General features: G+C 40.8%; 1 protein-coding gene across 10 annotated transcripts in view; it reads left to right on the top strand.

Annotated features, from left to right (window-relative positions):
• OSBPL6 (oxysterol binding protein like 6) overlaps nucleotides 1–19,395 on the top strand; it is a 206,051-nt gene that overhangs the window by 57,675 nt on the left and 128,981 nt on the right. For 9 of the 10 annotated variants that reach the window (XM_061135575.1, XM_061135584.1, XM_061135583.1 and 6 more), the window contains exon 2: nucleotides 14,167–14,212. The exons of the other annotated variant lie outside the window; for it this stretch is intronic. The gene's annotated coding sequence lies outside the window, so the exon portion shown is untranslated. The remainder of the gene's footprint in view (nucleotides 1–14,166; nucleotides 14,213–19,395) is intronic. 10 annotated transcript variants of the gene reach the window in all.

Here is a 19,395-nt window from a genome sequence, read left to right as displayed (position 1 = left end):
CCTCTGCCTCCCTTCTTCCCCCAGCTGCGAGAGCATTTCCTAAATCTCCTGTGTGAATGTCGTTCACCCCTCAACCTGAAAGTTACTTATCAGTAAGATCCCCAGCGGCGTCTGAGTTCTCGTCTCGGTCCTTCCTCTCTTCGGTCTCCATGGAGACTGCCTCAGTGGACAAGCCACCATTGTCTGAATGTCTCCTCTTGCGGTTTGGACTCAGGGCACCAGCGGCTGCCCTGTCCTGCAGTGCTCTGCCCCTACTCTACCCCTTAAGTATTGACACTTAAGGTCTGTCATCTCCTGAGGCAGAAGAACTGAATCATCCGTGGCCATCTCTTCACGTCCAGCGGCTGCCCCTACCAACCAAAAGATGGCCATCTCCAACATCTCCAGTTCCTGTGCTCTCCTGAGGTTCCGATCTCCACATATCATATCACAGGATGCCCAGAATGGGGCAGAAATTCTTTCCATCTATTATGGAATCGTTCCCCAGTTTCCCAAAAATAGCAGCCTTGGTGGCATCTTTATATGGGGTTATCGGGAAACCCTGATACTCTTTTCTTAGAATTATTTATTATGGCCTCCTAATTAGCCTCCCTTTCAGTCTCGCCCCACTCCAGAGAGTCTGCCATCCTGCTTCTAGAGTTACTGTCCTCTCAATGTAGTCTGATTGTATCACTCTCCTGATGAAAGGTTCCTGTCTCCCTATTTGTCTTCGCTACGGGGCAGGAGCCAGTTCCATTCACAATGACTAGCAACTGGGCCTTGAATGCAGTAGACACTCAAAAATATTTGTTGAGTGAATAAATTTGGTTCCAATCTTGTCTGTCAACTTTCTGTCTCCGTAACTCGTCCCTGTGCTGTTGTGTATCCGACTTCTCACCATTTCCCAAACATCTCCACTTCTTGACTATTTCCTGCTTTTGTTGGTTTTATTCTTCTGTGCCACTTATTAAATTTCAGCTCAAACCTGTTTTCTCTTGGGCATCTTGTAAGTTATTTTTCTGTTCTGAAGAAAGCGTCCTTTGTCTTTTTCTTTTATTGTCTTTGTTGATTTCAATCAACTCTCCTTGCATCGCTTCCTTTTTTGTTCTTTGTCAACTTCTGTTGTTAATTTTTGTATTTCTGATTCTGAGTGTTTTTAATTCTCCAAGTGCTTGTGTGAGACTATTTAATTCAGTTTGGAATGTTGTGTTATGGTTTTCTTCTGTTTCATGATTTTTGGTGGGGAGAATTTTCAGCAGCTGTTTGATTTTGTGCTGATATTTTTCTATTCCTGGGCGTTTCATGAATGTTTCCTGGTTCAGGGGCTCTCATTTCTGTCAGAGGTGCAGTTTCTATAAGGGATGATGGTGGTGCTGGTGGATGGAAAGGATCTGGGGTGTGCGGTATCCTCCATTTCTCCTTCTAAGGTCCTTCACCATCCTGGCCCCACTCCTTTCTTTCCTTCTTTCTCTTCTAGAAGCACTAGTTTTCTGGGTCCTGGGTCTCTCTCACCTCTAAGCCCTTTCTTGACATGTAGCTGGTGCTGAGAACTGCCAGGTCTCAGGCCTGAGTGTGTTGTGTGGGCTATAGTGCAGGCCTGTCTTTCCCTTTCTGGGGGTGATTCTGTTTGAATTTCATCTCCGTGCCCCTTTTCTCCTGTTCCCAGGGCTCCCCTGCTCTTCCCACGCCCTGGATTGTAGCAGCAGCAGGAGCTGAGGTAGAAGTCAGTGTTTATTTCCCACTCACAGGTAGTTTGAAGCTTGTGGTGTTCCCCATTCCTAATAATGCTGAATGGTTTGGGTCTCATGATGATATTTGCCCTCCTATTGATTCTGTGGTCTTTCGGGAAGGATGTTAGCATGATTTGGGTCCCTGCAGCTGTCACTGTCCTCCAAACCTGAAGGTTCCTGCTAGGAAAGTTTTATTCTCTCCACTTTTAGATAAGAAAACTAAGAAAAGCGAAATCACTTAGCCGAGGTTATCCAGATACCATGTACTGGAAGAAAAGGAGACCTGACTCTTGTGCTTCTATCAGAAAGCGTTTAATCCCCTGTTGCAAAGCCTATTTATGTAATTTTTCTTGATAAATTTTGAGTGCTATAGGGAAGTGAAGGTCCTCTAAAAATGTTTACTGTTTCTTTAAAAGATATTTCAGATTTGGTTGTGGGTTTGATGGTATGTAAATATGTACAAACTGGAAGTTTGTGTGACTTTCTCTTTTTGAAATGAATCTTTTTCTATGATTTTCTCTCAGTGTGTGTGGTTAAAGATCAACAAAGAATATAGTCCGATTCATGACCCTGCTGTCAGTTGTTTTAGGGTTAGAAAAGATCACTCCTGGTGGAGAACATGGCTCTATTTCATTAAAGAAGGCTCAGGAATTACAGCTGTCGTCCCTGCAATGTTGTCTGGATCCTTTGACTGCAGGGAGGAGAATGAGATGTTTGTGTCAAGTCTTCAGTCTGCGTTTCTCCTGAGCTTTGGTTTGGGGATTTGAGGACAAAGAGTGTCAGGTATTTTTAAGGGAGAGCAAAAATTATCTGGCTCGTTTCATTTTCTTCCTATGCAAGTAGCATCTACTCATGCTATATCTGAAAAATAAAAAAGTACAAAGAAAGAAAAAAATCACCTAAAATCTTATTATCCAGAATTAACTTTAATTTTCTGGTATTATATGCCCTGCTGGGTTTTTTTTCTATTATGTATTTTTTTTTTTTTAAACAAAACACTCAATGTTTAAAACAAAACATTGTGCATGCTAGTTTGTAGCCTACTTTTTTGAGGTACCAATAAAATATGAATATTTTCCCAATAAATCATCTATGACCTGATGTTTACTAGCTATACATTTATTTTCTTACATAGATGTGCCACACTTTACCTAATCAGTGTGCTATTCTTGATTTAGGTTGTTTTAGGTCATTTTTGCTCTTTATAGCATTATAGTGAATGTTCTTGCAAATATATCTTTGTATATATTTCTGATATATAAAGAGTTACTGATTCTCCTGTAAGATTGACTATTGTTTTTTGGTTTGAAGAAATAGATTTAAATGTACAGAACCTTTTTATTTCTATTGCCTTTCCTTCAACTTTTCAACCTTTGTTTTGTGTTTGAGTTTAGGGAACTCCTTACCGGCTCATTCCTTGACTATGTTTTTCTTCCTCTGGACTCACTTTTGCATCAAATAATTCTGTTTTCTACAACTTCGGGTGCCATCTTTGTGCTCTTGATACCCAGATGCTGACCTTTTAGCCAGTTTATAAGTAAATCTTCAATTGCTATTATGAAGTCTCCAACTAGATGCCTGATTCATAATCTCACAGCAGCATACTCAAGCCCTGAACATGTGGGATCCTTTCCACTATCTCTCTACAGTTGTGAGCTGTAGAGCCCAGCTATCTAACTGCCTATTGGACGTTTTACTAAGGTTGCCGATAAGACATTTCAAGTGCAGAATAATAACCATAGCTGCTAATCTTTTATTGAGATTATTGTTTGCCCTGCTAAGTGTTTCACTTTATATGCATCAGTTTTTTTATCGCAACAGTCATGAAGTTGGTACATAATTCCCGTTTTACAGATGATGAGCACAGAAGCACAGAAGCTTGCAGAGAAGCCAGTACATCTTACTGTGCTCTTTACAGATAGGCTGTGTGGTTTACAAAATGAAATTCTTGATGCTTCACCCTACAGTATCTTCCAGAAGTATTTCTTATCTTGGTAAATGGTGTGCTACCTACCCAGGAGCTCATGCTAGCAAATCAAGAGACATCCTTGATACCGCTTTCTCCCTCATTTGTCAGTATATCCCCTGTTGATCATGCCTTCCAGATACACCTTGATTAATGCCGCTGTTCTGCACAGCTATTGCACGCCTCCCCCGCTTCCCAAAGCAGACCTCCATCATCTCCTGGGCCTCTGCTCCTGCCCCTGAGGACCAGTCCTCACACACGGACGGGCTCTCCCTCCCCTGCTCGTGGCCTCCCCTTGTCCTTAGATGAGTAAACGACCCTGCTCTGATTTAGAAGGGATTGCTCCTCTTCCCAGCCTCACTCTCACCTCTCTTGACGGGGCCAGACCTTCTCTTCCTTAGGGCTTCTGCACCTGCTCGTCCTTCTGCCTGAAATACTCCTCAGCTCCCTTCTTCACCTGAACAACCCCTGCTCCTCCTTCTAGTTTCATTTTAAATGTACTTCGGTGGAGCCAAAGCCTTCTCAGATCCCTTGATAAAAATGATGATTCCCCCTTATATTCTCACACTCCCGTTCCTCACCCTCACAATGCTGAACACAATTTATACACTCACAGTCCTAGACTCATTTCTAATATAATTTTAGACTCTGGGGGATTATCTGTCTGCTCTCTTCCTCCCGATGCCACTCCACCTATCAGTGCCCTGAAAAGACTGGGCTGTTTTTGTTCCCTTTAGAACCTAAGTACACATCCTGGCAGATAGGAGACATTCTTCAAATATTTGAATGAGAAAAGAAGCATATTGGAGCTTCCCTCATGGCTCAAGTGGTAAAGAGTCTGCCTGCAGTGCAGGAGACCCAGGTTCCATCCCTGGGTCGGGAAGATCCCCTGGAGAATTCCATGGACAGAGGAGGCTGGTGGGCTGTAGTCCATGGGGTCTCAAAGGGTCGGACATGACTGAGTGACTGACTCTTCACATCAAGCATTCCGAGCTCTGGCCACACCTCAAGTGAGATGAGCTGGGAGGTCTCTCCTCAGGGGGTGTGGGTGTGTATTTGAGTCTCTTGTTTGTCCAGGGGGAGCCCAGGGACTTAAGGCCCGGGACACACATTTAGACCAACAAGAGAAAGGGAGAGGGGGCCTCAGGGAGTGAAGGATGGTCCATAGTGGAGGAGGAAGAGCTGAAGGAGGGTGAAAGAGCCTCAGCTCTGCTTCCATCCCAGTGGGAGAGCCCAGTGTGATTCCCCCACAGGGGTTGAAGGATTGAATTAGACCCGGTTTTTAAAGTTTTTATTTGGCAAGCCATCTACTCTGTCAATACCGTAAAGCCAAACTTAGCAACAGTTACTATGGGGTTTTTCTCTTCTTCCTGCTCCTCTCAACTAGAGGAATTTCTGTGTTTAATTTTCTTTCTTTTTTTTTTTTTCTTTGCGACCCCATGGAATGTAGCCCACCAGGCTCCTCCATCCATGGAATTTTCCAGGCAAGAGTACTGGAGTGGGTTGCCATTTCCTTCTCCTGTGTTTAATTTTCTGTGGCATAAAATTTCAGTAACTCTGTGTCATGTCTGCTTACAAGGGCTTTCTGTGGGAGCAGAAAGGAGATTGTGAGGGGCCCTTCATGGTTGATTACTGCGGAGGAGGTGGCATTCAGCGAAGGCCTCTCAAAAACCATAATATGTCCTTCTGGCCATCAAGTCTGTCCTTCAAGGCACCTGTGTGGAGATCTTTTAAGGCTCCCAGGAGTCTCAGTTTTGAAGACGGTTGTTCTTTCTGATCACATACTCTTCCTGCCTAAAGCAGTGAAACCACAGAAGAACTATGTTGATTTAAATTCTAAATCTCTGTAACAGTGACAATACCCTCAAAGGCACCAGCGTCAAATGGAGACAACTTCTGTATTCCTGTTTGACTGCATTTCCCTCATCAGACTACAAATACTGGTGGCAGCAGCCATTCTACACGTGTGCTTGTCATTGTTTAATTTCATCTCCTGAAATGCTGGACTCTGAGCAGAAAGAAATGTGTTTTCTCATACTTCTGTGCCTATGTGTTTATCCTTTGGATCCTTCAGAATATCTGAGACTGAGGAGTGGTGTTCCATTGAAACTACAGTTAACTGTATGAGCTACTACACCAAAAATGTTCCCTGGGCACTTTAGAGGTTGCAAAGTCTGAGTTCTTGATTGCGCTGGAAAGAACTCCTGCATTGGAAAGCTACCATCCATTTTTAGAAAATTGTTGCCCAAAAGATATAGAGCCTGGAATACCGTCACTTCATTTCTCTTTTTTAAATGTGGGATTAATGTTAGTCATTTACAGCTGGGTTTGGCAAAGTTTACAGAAGGGCCAGATAGTATATATTAAGGATTTCGTGAGCCCTACAATCTATTACCAACCACTCTGCTGTCGTAGTGTGAAAGCAGCCATAGTTTCTACACAGATACATGGGCGTGGCCGTAGATCAATAAAACTTTTATTGCAAAATAAGCAGAGGGCAAGATTTGACCCATGGACCATAGTCTACTGCTGCAATTAGCATAATTGCCCAAATCAAGGAGAAGGAAATGGCAACCCACTCCAGTATTCTTGCCTGGATAATCCCAGAGACAGAGGAGCCTGGTGGGCTGCTGTCCATGGGGTCGCACAGAGTCGGACACGACTGAAGTGACTTAGAAGCAGCAGCAGCCCAAAACAAAACAGTTACAGCAGGAGAAATAATTTGAGTGAAACAAAAAATAGGAGCTTTTTTGCTCTCATATGATCAGTGCCTACACTCAGACTTTCGAGAGGAGCTCAAGGGTCTTTGTTAAACAACTATGACCAAGTTAGATGCCATCAGTATCACAGATAACAACATTGGTTACTTGATCAAGGTCGTTTGGGCAAAACTAAATTTGTATGTACAGACAGCCATAATTCCTACTCATTCCTTATGGTTAATGCTAATACTGTAGACTGTCTTTAGTCAGCATGAATTAGACACCTGCTATTTGTTCCTTCTGACTTGAAGGGTTCATGGCATATCTCTATCTTAGAATAATTTTGGATCCTTACTAAAGTCATGAGTTTTTGGTAAGCAGTACATCAGGGATTACCATGTGTGATCGTGGCCGCTGGTGTGCTCAGTGTGAGGGAGCGCTGATTTCTCTGTAGCCTCTGACCTTTTCTGACGTAGTGGACTGTGGACAGAATCTGTAGAAGGTAGCAAATACTAGAGGACATTCAAATCACTGTGTAAGAGGAGACGTGACCACTGGTGAGCTGTGCAAAAATAGGTTTCAGAAATTGCTTTTGGAAAAGTAGAAATGGATGACAAATTGAGTTGGTTGGCTATTTGCTTTTGTGAAGAAACTTCTTCCAGGAGACATGAGAATTTCAGACATTGATAACTAAATCTGATAAGGGCTCAGTTCATTTCAGTTCAGTTGCTCAGTCGTGTCCGACTCTGCAACCCCATGAATTGCAGCAAGCCAGGCCTCCCCGTCCATCACAAACTCCCGGAGTCCACTCAAACTCATGTCCATTGAGTCGGTGATACCATCCAGCCATCTCATCCTCTGTCGTCCCCTTCTCCTCCTGCCCCCAATCCCTCCCAGCATCAGGGTCTTTTCCAATGAGTCAACTCTTCGCATGAGGTGGCCAAAGTACTGGAGTTTCAGCTTCAGCATCAGTCCTTCCAATGAACACCCAGGACTGATCTCCTTCAGGATGGACTGGTTGGATCTCCTTGCAGTCCAAGGGACTCTCTAGAGTCTTCTCCAACACCACAGTTCAAAAGCATCAATTTTTCGGTGCTCAAGCTTTCTTCACAGTCCAACTCTCACATCCATACATGACCACTGGAAAAACCATAGCCTTGACCAGACGGACCTTCGTTGGCAAAGTAATGTCTCTGTTTTTTAATATTCTATCTAGGTTGGTCATAACTTTCCTTCCAAGGAGTAAGCATCTTTTAACTTCATGACTGCATTCACCATCTGCAGTGATTTTGAAGCCCAGAAAAGTAAAGTCTGACACTGCTTCCACTGTTTCCCCATCTATTTCCCATGAAGTGATGGGACCAGATGCCATGATCTTAATTTTCTGAATGTTGAGCTTTAAGCCAACTTTTTCACTCTCCTCTTTCACTTTCATCAAGAGGCTTTTTAGTTCCTCTTCACTTTCTGCCATAAGGGTGGTGTCATCTGCATATCTGAGGTTATTGATATTTCTCCTGGCAATCCTGATGCCAGCTGGTGCTTCTTCCAGCCCAGCGTTTCTCATGATGTGCTCTGCATAGAAGTTAAATAAGCAGGGTGACACTGTACAGCCTTGACGTACTCCTTTTCCTATTTGGAACCATTCTGTTGTTCCATGTCCAGTTCTAACTGTTGCTTCCTGACCTGCATATAGGTTTCTCAAGAGGCAGGTCAGGTGGTCTGGTATTCCCATCTCTTTCAGAATTTTCCACAGTTTATTGTGATCCACACAGTCAAAGGTTTTGGCATAGTCAATAAAGCAGAAATAGATATTTTTCTGGAACTCTCTTGCTTTTTCAGTGATCCAGCGAATGTTGTCAATTTGATCTCTGCTTCCTCTGCCTTTTCTAAAACCAGCTTGAACATCTGGAAGTTCTCAGTTCACGTATTGCTGAAGCCTGGCTTGGAGAATTTTGAGCATTACTTTACTAGTGTGTGAGATAAGGGTCAAGATTTGTTAATACTTCAGTGGTTTATAGGAATTTTAGATCTGGTCCAACCCTTTCCATTTCATAGTTGGGGAAATTGAGGCTATCTGAGTAATATCACCATACTCATTTTCTTATTTTCTGTATTATCTTCGTGCTATATATTCTGAAGAGATAAATTCTGAGTTAGCAAATCAAAAGTGGATATAACAGTGTTATGTTTTTTATGTGCATTTTTATTTTATCCATCATTGTAGTGGAGGTGGGCCTGACAGTTGCCATTATTTAGCAAATAGAAATATAGGACTCCAAGTTAAATTTGAACTTCAGACAAACAAGGGATCATTTTTTAATATAAAAGTATAGTATTATTACTCAGTGCTCTGTGGTGACCTAAACAGGAAGGAAATCCAAAAAAGAGGGGATATATATATGGCTTTCCTGATGTCGCAGGCAGTAAGGTATCTGCCTGCAATGCGGGAGACCTTGGTTTGAACCCTGGGTTGGGAAGATCCCCTGGAGAAGGAAATAGCAACCCACTCCAGTACTCTTGCCTGGAAAATTCCATGGACGAAGGAGCTTGGTAGGCTACAGACCACGGGGTCACAAAGAGTCAGAAATGACTGAGCGACTACACACACACACACACACACACACATATTTGATTCACTTTGCTGTACAATAGAAACTGACTTAACATTGTAAAGCGACCATAATCCAATAACAATTAATTTTATAAAGGTGTAATATTAGGATTTCCATGGCGGCACAGTGTATAAGAATCTGCCTGCCAATGCAGGGGACATGGGTTCAATCCCTAGTCAAGGAAGATCCCATATGCTGCAAAGCAGCCAAGCCTGTGGACCAGAACTACGGACCCCACACTCTAGGGCCCTCCAGCCGGGTCTACTGCGCCTGTGTGCCACAAGTACTAAAGCCCGCGTGCCTAGAGCTCGTGCCCCACAGTCAGAGAAGCCACTACAATGAGAAGCCTGCACACCACGGCGAAGAGTAGCCCCACTCGCCACAACTAGAGAAAGCCCTTCCAAAACAATGAAGACCCAGTGAAGCCAAAAAAAAAGAACACCGTCTTTTTTCTTTTAAAGTGTAATATTAAATGCAGTATTTGAGATACACTAAATGATTCGTTGTTTCAAATTTAACTAGGTGTCCTATACTTTATTTGTCAACTCTGAGAGCACACAAGATGAAAATTGAGAAAGCCTGGCTGTGATGGCTACCTGAATTGGCCAGCTTGCGAATCCTAGCACCTACCTCGGGAGCTTATTAAAGATTCTAGTTTCCAGGCCCATACCAGAGTCTGAATCAGTAGGCCTGGGATGGGGATCAAGTATGAATACTGCTAACAGTGTCCCCAGGTGATTTTGCAGAGCTTTGAGGGCTGTTGTTTTGTACTGTCCACTCACTGGTGTTCTCTGGAATGTAAGTCTTCAGGGAGGTAGCTCTATCTATGGTCTTGACACCATTACCCTCCACTGGCTGAAACTCTGTAAGGGTTTTGCTCCATTTATTGGGTGGTTGCTACTGTAGAGGTTGTCTTGAGGCTTACTTACCAAATTACTCAGCCCCTCACCCTCATTTCCTTCATTCACAGTGTGATATCAGGGTCTGGGTTTAGGGGCAAAGTGGGGACAGATTTGATAAAACGAACTAATTTGGAGAAGGGAGATAACAGAGGAAGGGGACAGCCTAAAATCCTGTAGAGCTTCCTTTCAAACACCCTGTTCTCACTAAATGCCTCTGTTTTCCCACTTGTCAGTGTTTCCTTCTAAATGATAGAACTTCACAGTTAAAAATGACCTTTGTGGAAGTCATCTGGTCTAAAATCCTTGGAATGAATCCATTCAAAGTTTGGAGTTTACGTCATCCTGTGGTTTGACCTCGATGTCTGTGATTTCTCTGCTGCAAGAGGCAGCAGTCAGGATCTGGGATAAGCAGTTGAGAAGTGAAGCTCCTTGCTTCGGTGGACCACATGGCCAGTGACACAGTTCTGTGGGCCTGGGGAACCTTTTCTCTTTGGCAGAAAAGCTGTACAGCCCTGTGATGTTTTAGGGGAAAAAAAAAAAAAGGTAAAAAGCCAGTGTTTAGAGAAAGCAGCAGAGCCTCTTAGAGGAAAGATCCCTTTCATGGATAGGAGGTGTCAAACTGTAAGAGGAAATATGAACTTAGAACCTAACTCTAACTAGAATGTGAAGGTTTTGCTAACAGGGTGATAGCCTGAGTGAGGGTTTTAGCTTTAAGCTTTGCTTTTTCTTGAATTGACCAGTTCTTTAACTGAGATTTTGTGGAATGTTCTTTACCTTAACAAAGGAATAAGAAATGGACAGTTTCAGTCATGTTTTTGTTAAGTAAGTTCATCAGCAGCAGTTCAGATGGTCTCCCTTGGGCCATCCTAAAACCCAGGGGTTGGCAGGGTTGGCTGGCACTTTTTAGGGATGTCATGGAAAAAATGGCCATGGCGTGTAAGGCCATCTGAGGAGTGCACCAGGTCATTTCATACAGAACCAAAGACCACAAGAAGAGCTGAACTGAAAGGAACATGTTCCCCTAACCCAGATCTTAAAAGACACGGGCACACTACAAGTAGGCACTTGGTATGTACAGCTATCATTTGAAGAGAAGATTAATGCAAAAGAATTTATCCAAGTGATTTATTAAAGTCTATTTTGAACAAGAATGTGCTTATTTAAAACATTGCTTTGACATGCTTATTTACTTTGAAACTTGGTCCAAGACAGCACACCACCCTAGCCTGTTGTCCTTTCAGGGTATATCTGACTCTTGGAGATTAGACTGGGATATTAGAATAGAATCACTCCTGGAAAGCACTCACAGTCTCTCTCTCTCTCCTGTCCTCTTTCTTTGAGTTGTATTTTGTGATAGTTGTAAGGTTAGCCTGATAGGTTTAAATAAATAAATAAACAGAGCCCAGATGTCCACTGAGCTTCCTTGAGTTGAGCCTTAAGACTGGAGAGCCAGATGTTTAGTTTACAAAGTATAATCAGTTTGCCTCAAGAAATTTAATGTTTCTTATCTCTAATGTTGTGACTTTTATATGAACATTGTTTTGGATGGCCAAGCTTCAGTGGATTTTATAAGAGTGGATTTTCAATTTTGATCATGTGAATTATCACCATCATTTAAAATCCTAAACCATCTTCCTTCTGTGGTGTAGTTTTAGGCATCTTCTTTCAGCCATCAAGTTGATATGTATACAAGACACTCAAACTTTTCCTAAAGGCCTAAATTTTTGCATTATTATGCAAAATAAGTCATATAGTATATTCTGTGACCAAATATGAGTAACATTTGTGTTATCCATATTTTATACTTAACCCGTTTTATTACTGTTTTTTTCAGGTAAGAATTAATGAGAAATGAGTGGATATACCTCATGTTACTACTGAAAGAAATATATTAATGATCTCTTCAGACCTTCCAGGATGGAATGTAGTCTATTAGTAGTTACCAATCTTCACTATTATTGATTTTATATATCTGTATATTACTTTGCAGTTTAGAAGTTTTATATCCATTGCCTTCCATGATACTTAGCAACATTTCTAGGTTGTTTTGAGTGAGGTGAGCACCACTCCTTATCTCCAGCTTACAGATGAATAAAATGAGGTTCAGAAAAAATCCAGAGACCCAATAGCTACAAAGTAGTAGGAGGAGATTAAAATTCTAGCTTTTTCTTTTTTTTTTTAAAGACTTTTCACTTGGAACGTTTCAAACATGTACAAAATAAACAGAGTAGTGTGGTAGATCCCCATGTACCCATCACCCAACCTCAACAATGATAAATATACTGCCATTTTATATCATCTATGCCTTTGCCAGCTCTTACCCCCACATGCTAGTGATAGTGGTTTTTATAATTTTTAAAGTAAGGTCTACATACACTGGGAAGTACTCATCTTAGCTATATAGTTTTGACAAACGGATGTACTTGTGTACCTTGCACCCCTATCATGATGACTCTATCTCCCAGAAAGTTCCTTCATGCCTGCTTTCAGTCAGTTCCCCCCTCATCTCAGATAATCACTGTTCTGATTTTTTTCACCTGATAATAGTTTGCTTGTTCTTGAACTCCTCATAGGAGTGGAATCTCTCAGTCTGGCTTCTTTTATTCAGCATCATAGCCGTGAAGCTTTAGTTTCTTGACCTAGAATTCAGTGCTGTTTGTTGAAATGGGAGCTATAGCTTCATCACATAATTATAGAAAGATGATTCCCTGAATGATACCCTTTGAAAACCCAGGCTGTGGCTCATCTCTCTTTGAGTGCACATATAGACATGAAGCCGAGAAGGCAATGGCACCCACTCCAGCACTCTTGCCTGGAAAATCCCATGGACGGAGGAGCCTGGTAGGCTGCAGTCCATGGGGTCATGAAGAGTCGGACACGACTGAGCGACTTCACTTTCACTTTTCACTTTCATGCATTGGAGAAGGAAATGGCAACCCACGCCAGTGTTCTTGCCTGGAGAACCCCAGGGATGGGGGAGCCTGGTGGGCTGCCGTCTACGGGGTCACACGGAGTCGGATAAGACTGAAGTGACGCAGCAGCAGCAGCAGCAGCATAGACATGAAGAGTTTTTCTTTACATATGGAGGATCCATCATTCTCTTCAGTGACAGAGCTGATTCCATTCTGAGGGCTGATGATGAAGGAGTGCTTCACCCTGAAATAATTTACCAACTTAGTCATTTGCTTCTAAGGCATGCATTCTCACCCCTCAGGCCCTCAACCAATTTCTCCTAATGTATCTGCTTATATGTTCTTGGCACCCTCTTGCTCAAACTCCATTTGAGGTTGTGCTGATTTTTTAAGGTCAAGTACTGATAACTGTAAGATCCAGAAAGTCATTTACTTGTCTCGTCATTTTTAATTAGATTACTTAATGGTTCAGTTTTGCTAATTAAGTAGAAGAGAAATGATCAAAATAGTGGTTCAATTACTATATGCAGATCTTGCTTTTCGTTTCATTTTATTTAAAAAAAATCAGTGAAGACTCAAAAGTAGAATTAGATCCAAATGTGTTTTTCTTCTGTAGGGAATTTTCTTTGAATTCTTTAATTCAATTATCTCTATTTTAGGTTAGAAAAGAACAACACAGACCAAAAAAAAAGGCAGAATTTGTTTAGGGAGGAAGTGTGTAAGAATTTATATAAGGAAGTTTCATAAGTAGAACAGTGAACTCAAGGAAGAACTAATTTATAGGTGCCTCTGGCTCCTTTGACAGGCAGTGGTTTCTTTCTCAAAGAAAGTTTATACACTGATGTTGCTGAATGACTTGTAGTTTCTTAAAAGAAAAGATTGGAAAGAAGAGAGCCTGAAAAGTAAAAATACCTTTGGCTTTATTCCCTCTGCTGTTTAAGTTTGAGTCAATACTGGATGACTTGTTTCCCCATATTAAACTTTTGAAGTAATCCTAGCAGCCATTGATGATCATTGCTGAGATCCTGTTCATTCATTAGGAGATGTACAATGGTAATCTTCTAACATTTTTCTTCAGTTATTAGCTGGAATAAAGTACTAGTTCCTGTAAAGAGAAACTGTTCTGTGTCAAGGCCTCATTATCCAAGGTACAGCTTGTAATAGAAAAGCAGGATAAATGCTGACCCTTTCCCTTTCTTTACCAGTTTCAAAATGAATTAGTTAGGTATCCTCCTCTAAAGGGGACCAATGCTTTTTTTTTTAAAGATCATAATAAACTTTGGGATTTAAATGCATTTGATATATTTCAATCCATTTCAGTAATTATTTCATTTGATGATCAAATTATCTGACTTTTTTCTAGGGGAGCCTCCTCCAGTTGGCTTCTGAGCTGTATGTATGTGATGTATGTAAGTATCCATGCGTGTATGCATCAATAAGTCATCTATTTATCTATCTTTCTATTTATTTATGATATGGTTCTACTAGTTTTTGATTCTATATGATATGGTTCTACTAGTCCTATCTCATTGTATTTTTTTGTTCCCAGACCTGAAATTAGCCATTTCTCCAAGGAGTTCTGGTTCCTTTTAATAGAAATTGTATTTCAGAATACAATATAAACACTCATTGTGGTGATTGCTACTTGGTTTGTCATTATTTACAGGTCTTTTCATAGGATAAACTTAGAAATTTTTATCTTTACGTAAACTGCTGTATGAGTTTGTACCAATACTTCTAATTCACATGGAAGAAAAAATGATGATTAGGTGGAAAATAATGGGGTGAATAAACAAGGACTGTAAGATCATGTAAAAGGCACTAAGGAAATAATTAATGAAATTATGGAAAATAGAACTGCAAAGGGAACTTAAAATAAACATGGTCTGTTTTTCTATCTACTCCTTTGCCTGTTCATAAAAGCTAAGTTTCAAGCTGTCTGAGTAGAGAAGAGGTTCAGGAAGGTGAAGCTCAAATATTAGTCACTGGCTTCGGCAGGACAGAAATGACTGGAGGCCTCAATGTGAAGTGATTCGTGTGAACTGAAGAGATCAGAAAACAGATTACAGCAGTTCAAACAGAGAATTTTGTATTGAGCAAATTTCAACTTTAGTTGACCCTCCTGCAACTGTTTTTTCACTTTGAACTTTTTCTGTAGCAGTGAGAAATTTGGTATGTGAAAGGAGGGCAAAGTTAGTTGCCAACAAGCCCCTCGCACACATGGTGGTTCTGGATTTTCCTTTTTGGACAAAAGAGCTCTAGTTTATCATTTTTATCAGATTTCTCCTGCTGATCTTAACTTTAATATTGCTGTTGTTATTATTTAATGAGAGACAATGTGTAGGACATTTTGACTAGTGTTTTCTATTTAATATTTAGTATAATATTTAATATTATACCGGGTGGAGGCAAGAAGCCTGGGCTGTAGTGTCCCCAGTTCAGTCTGGAAGGCATATGTATTCATGTCCACAAAAGCAAAACGTTGCATGTATGCAGGGTATCATAATAGAGACGTAAACTTGAATTAGTTTACTTAGTCCATAGGAAGATTCAAAAACTGTGTGTATGTGTTTAAAATGCCAGTCTTGAAAGTATGTCTGTTTTCAAATTGAATATCTGCAGTAAATGAAATAAATATCCCCAGCTGTTTGAGCATTAAATTTTCTTTAATGCATGTTGCAAAAGAGAATTGTTTTTGATGGGGAAAAAATGCAAATGTTATCAGCTTATAAGGTTAGTATCAAAATGTTAGCAAAACTCCGTTTCATTACTAGTATTCAGAATCTTTCTCCAAGGGGAGCATTTCATGAATCAAGGTACATAAATGAAGTGTCATTGTGTTTCTTTAAACTTAATATTCACTTTCAAAGGGGAAATGCTAAAATTTTGAAGTAGACAGCAGTGAAATGCAGTGTTTTAAGGACAAGTTTCTTTTTAATGTTTCAACAAAAAATAGCTTAATAGCCTCCTCTCTAGGGCTATGGGATCCAATGGATTAAAGACCAAAGAGGTTGGCCTTCATTAAAATTAGAACTTCCAAAAAAAAAAAAAAAATTAGAACTTCCAAGGGCTTCCCTTAGAAGGGAAAGCTAAGCGTGGCACAGTGGTAAAGAATCCACCTGCCAATGCAGGAGATGTTGGTTCAATCCCTGGGTCAGGAAGATCCCCTGGAGAAGGAAATGGCAACCCACTCCAATATTCTTGTTTGGGAAATCCCATGGACAAAGGAGCCTGGTGGGCTACAAAAGAGGAGCATGGGGTCACAAAAGAGTTGGGACGAGATTTAGGGACTAAACAATAGCAACAGCTCTGTGGAAGACAATGCCAAGAGGATGAGAAGACAAATAACAGATTAGGAGAACATATGTGTAAGATAAATTATTGTTATCCAAAATATGCAAAGAATTCTTTAAAAACTCAATAGTAAGAAAGCAAGCAACTTGATTAACAAACGGGCCAAAGACCTTTACAGATACTTCCATCAAAGAAGATAAATATACTCCACATCGGTATGTCCTTAGGGGAATGCAAATTAAAACAATGAGATACCTGTATACACCTACTAGAAGGGCCAAAATCCAAAACATTGATAACACCAAATGTTGCTGAGGATGTAGAGCAACAGAAACTCTAATTCATTGCTGGTGGGAATGCAAAAATGATTACCTGCCACTTTGGAGGACAGATGGGCAGTTTCTTAACAAAACTAAACATACTCTTAACATACAATCCAGCAATCACACTCCTTAGTATTTACCCAAAGGACTGGAAAACATATGTTTACACAAAAGCCTGCATTGCTATGTTTATTGCAGCTTTGTTCATAATTGCCAACACTTGGAAGCAACCAAGCTGTCCTTCAGTAGGTGAATGGATAAATAAACTGGTATATCCAGACCATGTAGTATCACTCAGCACTAAAAAAGAAATGAGCTATCAAGTCATGAAAAGACACAGAAGAATCTTAAATGCATATTGTTAAGCAAAAGAAGCCAATTTGAAAAGGCTACATAGCGTATGATTCCAACTATATGACATTCTGGAAAAAGCAAAATGATGAAGACAATAAAAAGATCAATAGTTGTTAAGGTTTGGAAGATGAAGAAGGTTGAACAGGTAGACACAACGGGTTTTTAGAGTGGTGAAAATACTCTGTAAGATACTACAATGAAAATAGATAACTCCCAGTCATTAGTTATATGGAATAGCTATGTTAGTATCGCTCAGGGAACTCTGTTCAGTGCCCTGGGGTGACCTAAATGGGTGTGTGTGCACAGTTGTGTCCGACTCTTTGTGGCCCCGTGGACTGTAGCCTGCCAGGCTCCTTTGTCCATGGAATTTTCCAGGCAAGAATACTGGAGTGGGTTACTATTTCCTATTCCAGACCTACCTAAAGGGGAAGGAAATCCAAAAAAAAAGGAGATATATGTGTATCAAGGGACTGATTCAAGGGACTTCCCTGGTGGCTCAGAGGTAAAGAATCTGCCTACAATGCAGGAGACTAGTGTTTGATCCCTGGGTCTGGAAGATCCCCTGGGGAAGGAAATGGCATCCCACTCCAGTATTCTTGTCTGGGACATTCCATGGACGGAGGAGCCTGGTGGGCTACAGTCCATGGGGTTGCAAGAGCTGGATGTGACTTAGCAACTAAACAACCAACCACATAGCTGGTTCACTTTGCTGTACATTAAAAACTAACACAACATTTTAAAGTGACTATATACCAATAAAAATTAACTTTGCAAAAAAATACTATAATGGTGGATGAATGTCAAATGTTTGCCCAAACCTGTAGAATGAACAGCAACAAGAATGAATCATAATTTAAACTATGGACTTTGGGTGATTTTGAAGTGTCAGTGCAGGTCCATCAGTTGTAGCAAGGGTACCAGTCTGGAGGGGGATATTGATAATGAGGGAGGCTGCACCTTTGTGGCTGCAGGGGCTAATAAGAAAATCTCTGTATTTTCCCCTCAATTTTGTTGTGAACCTAAAACTGCTCTAAAAAAATTGTCTTGATTTTTTAAAGGTCTTGGAAAAAGTGGTACCAAGAAATTAGAATTCTTGAGTTTCTGCATCTCTCACTCTTTCTTGTGATTAATTAATTGGAAAAATATAAAATAGAAGTTAGATAGTCAAATACCACTGAACTTTAGAGTTGGAGAAAGGATCTCCACATCCCATATAACACTCAGTATAACCAACACCTGGAACTTAATTATCCCTATTTCATTAGTGGTTCAAGACTCATTGTTTGGTAGGTATAGTTCCAGATTTATACTGGAAATGGGTACATTTTTTTTACCCAGATTTGTTTCCTAACCTTTTCTTTTTTAAAAACTGGACCATATCTGTTCTGAAATGAGAGGTAGTTCTATAATGGGTTTCTCCAAAAACCCAAGTGTACTGTGATCCTGGACGAAAGTACGCAGAGTAGGCTGTCAGAGTCGGAAGGAGCTTTGCTGTGATCCGGTTGCCTCACACCTTCGGTTTATAAATAAAGAGACCAAGCTCAGTGATACTGCTCAGTGACTTGCAAACGGTGCCACACTTTGAAGTAGCAGAACTGTGACTAGGAACCCAGACATCCAACTCCTGGTCAGTGTGTTTTCAGCTGTATTGGGATGCTTGGTGATTGCATCTTTCTCTCTCTGACCGAGGGACTCCCACATCTCGGTTAGAAAGCTTAAGGGCCTTGCAGAGATACTGAGATAGATATCTGTATGGATTCATCATTCAGAAGAGACAGAAAATTCTCAGCATCTTCTAAAATGATGATGATGAATGTAAACTTGGCTTCAGGATATTAGGAAGCCTCTGACATTGTAGCCTTTTGGCAAGAGCTTTTACTACCTCTTTTGCTGGCCAGAGTCACACTAAGTCACGTTTAGAAATAAAAGAGGGGACTGTGACATGGTAACGTGGTCCTCAGGGAGCTCTCCAGAGCAGGTGTGGGGCCTCGTTTCATTATGACCCACAGTGCAGCTGTGCCTGGGACAGTTCTTGCCTTTACCTAACTCATGGATGCCAGTTGCTTTGTTCAGTAATATCTTCCAGTATTATTGAGTTTTTGAAATTATCTAGGGAAAGTAAAATCCATAAACATGAAAAAAAAGTAAATTAAGTCCTTGAAATTACATGATCAAAAGCATCATTCTGTCATATAAATGTCTAAACTGATCATCACGTCAACTCTGTGGATTTATAAGACATCATCTCCTTTTAAGACCTTGTAGCAATTCACAAATGTTGATGAATGAGTACTGACCATACTCCTCCTTGAATGTCCTGTGAATTCTGTAAGGATATTGGCAACAGCTTTGGCTCAGAGTAATAAGGGCACATTTCACAGGTGAATTTCTTCCCCTGATTTCATGGGAAACAGGACTAATTGTATGTAATTGTCATACTGCGTGACTTTGAATTATATGGATTATGAGGATTCTTTAAACACACAGAATCTCATGCCTTTCAACATGGTAATAATTGTGTTTTAACGTATTCGATCTGCAGGCAATACTTGCTCATAGGTGCATTTGCAAGCACCACCTCCCCACCCCCCACCTCTGTAATAGCACGATCTCCAAGGGGT

The sequence above is a fragment of the Dama dama genome, chromosome 33, assembly GCF_033118175.1.
Source record: "Dama dama isolate Ldn47 chromosome 33, ASM3311817v1, whole genome shotgun sequence".
In the NCBI taxonomy this organism is placed as follows: Eukaryota; Metazoa; Chordata; class Mammalia; order Artiodactyla; family Cervidae; genus Dama; species Dama dama.
This window is presented reverse-complemented; position numbering and strand designations above follow the sequence as displayed.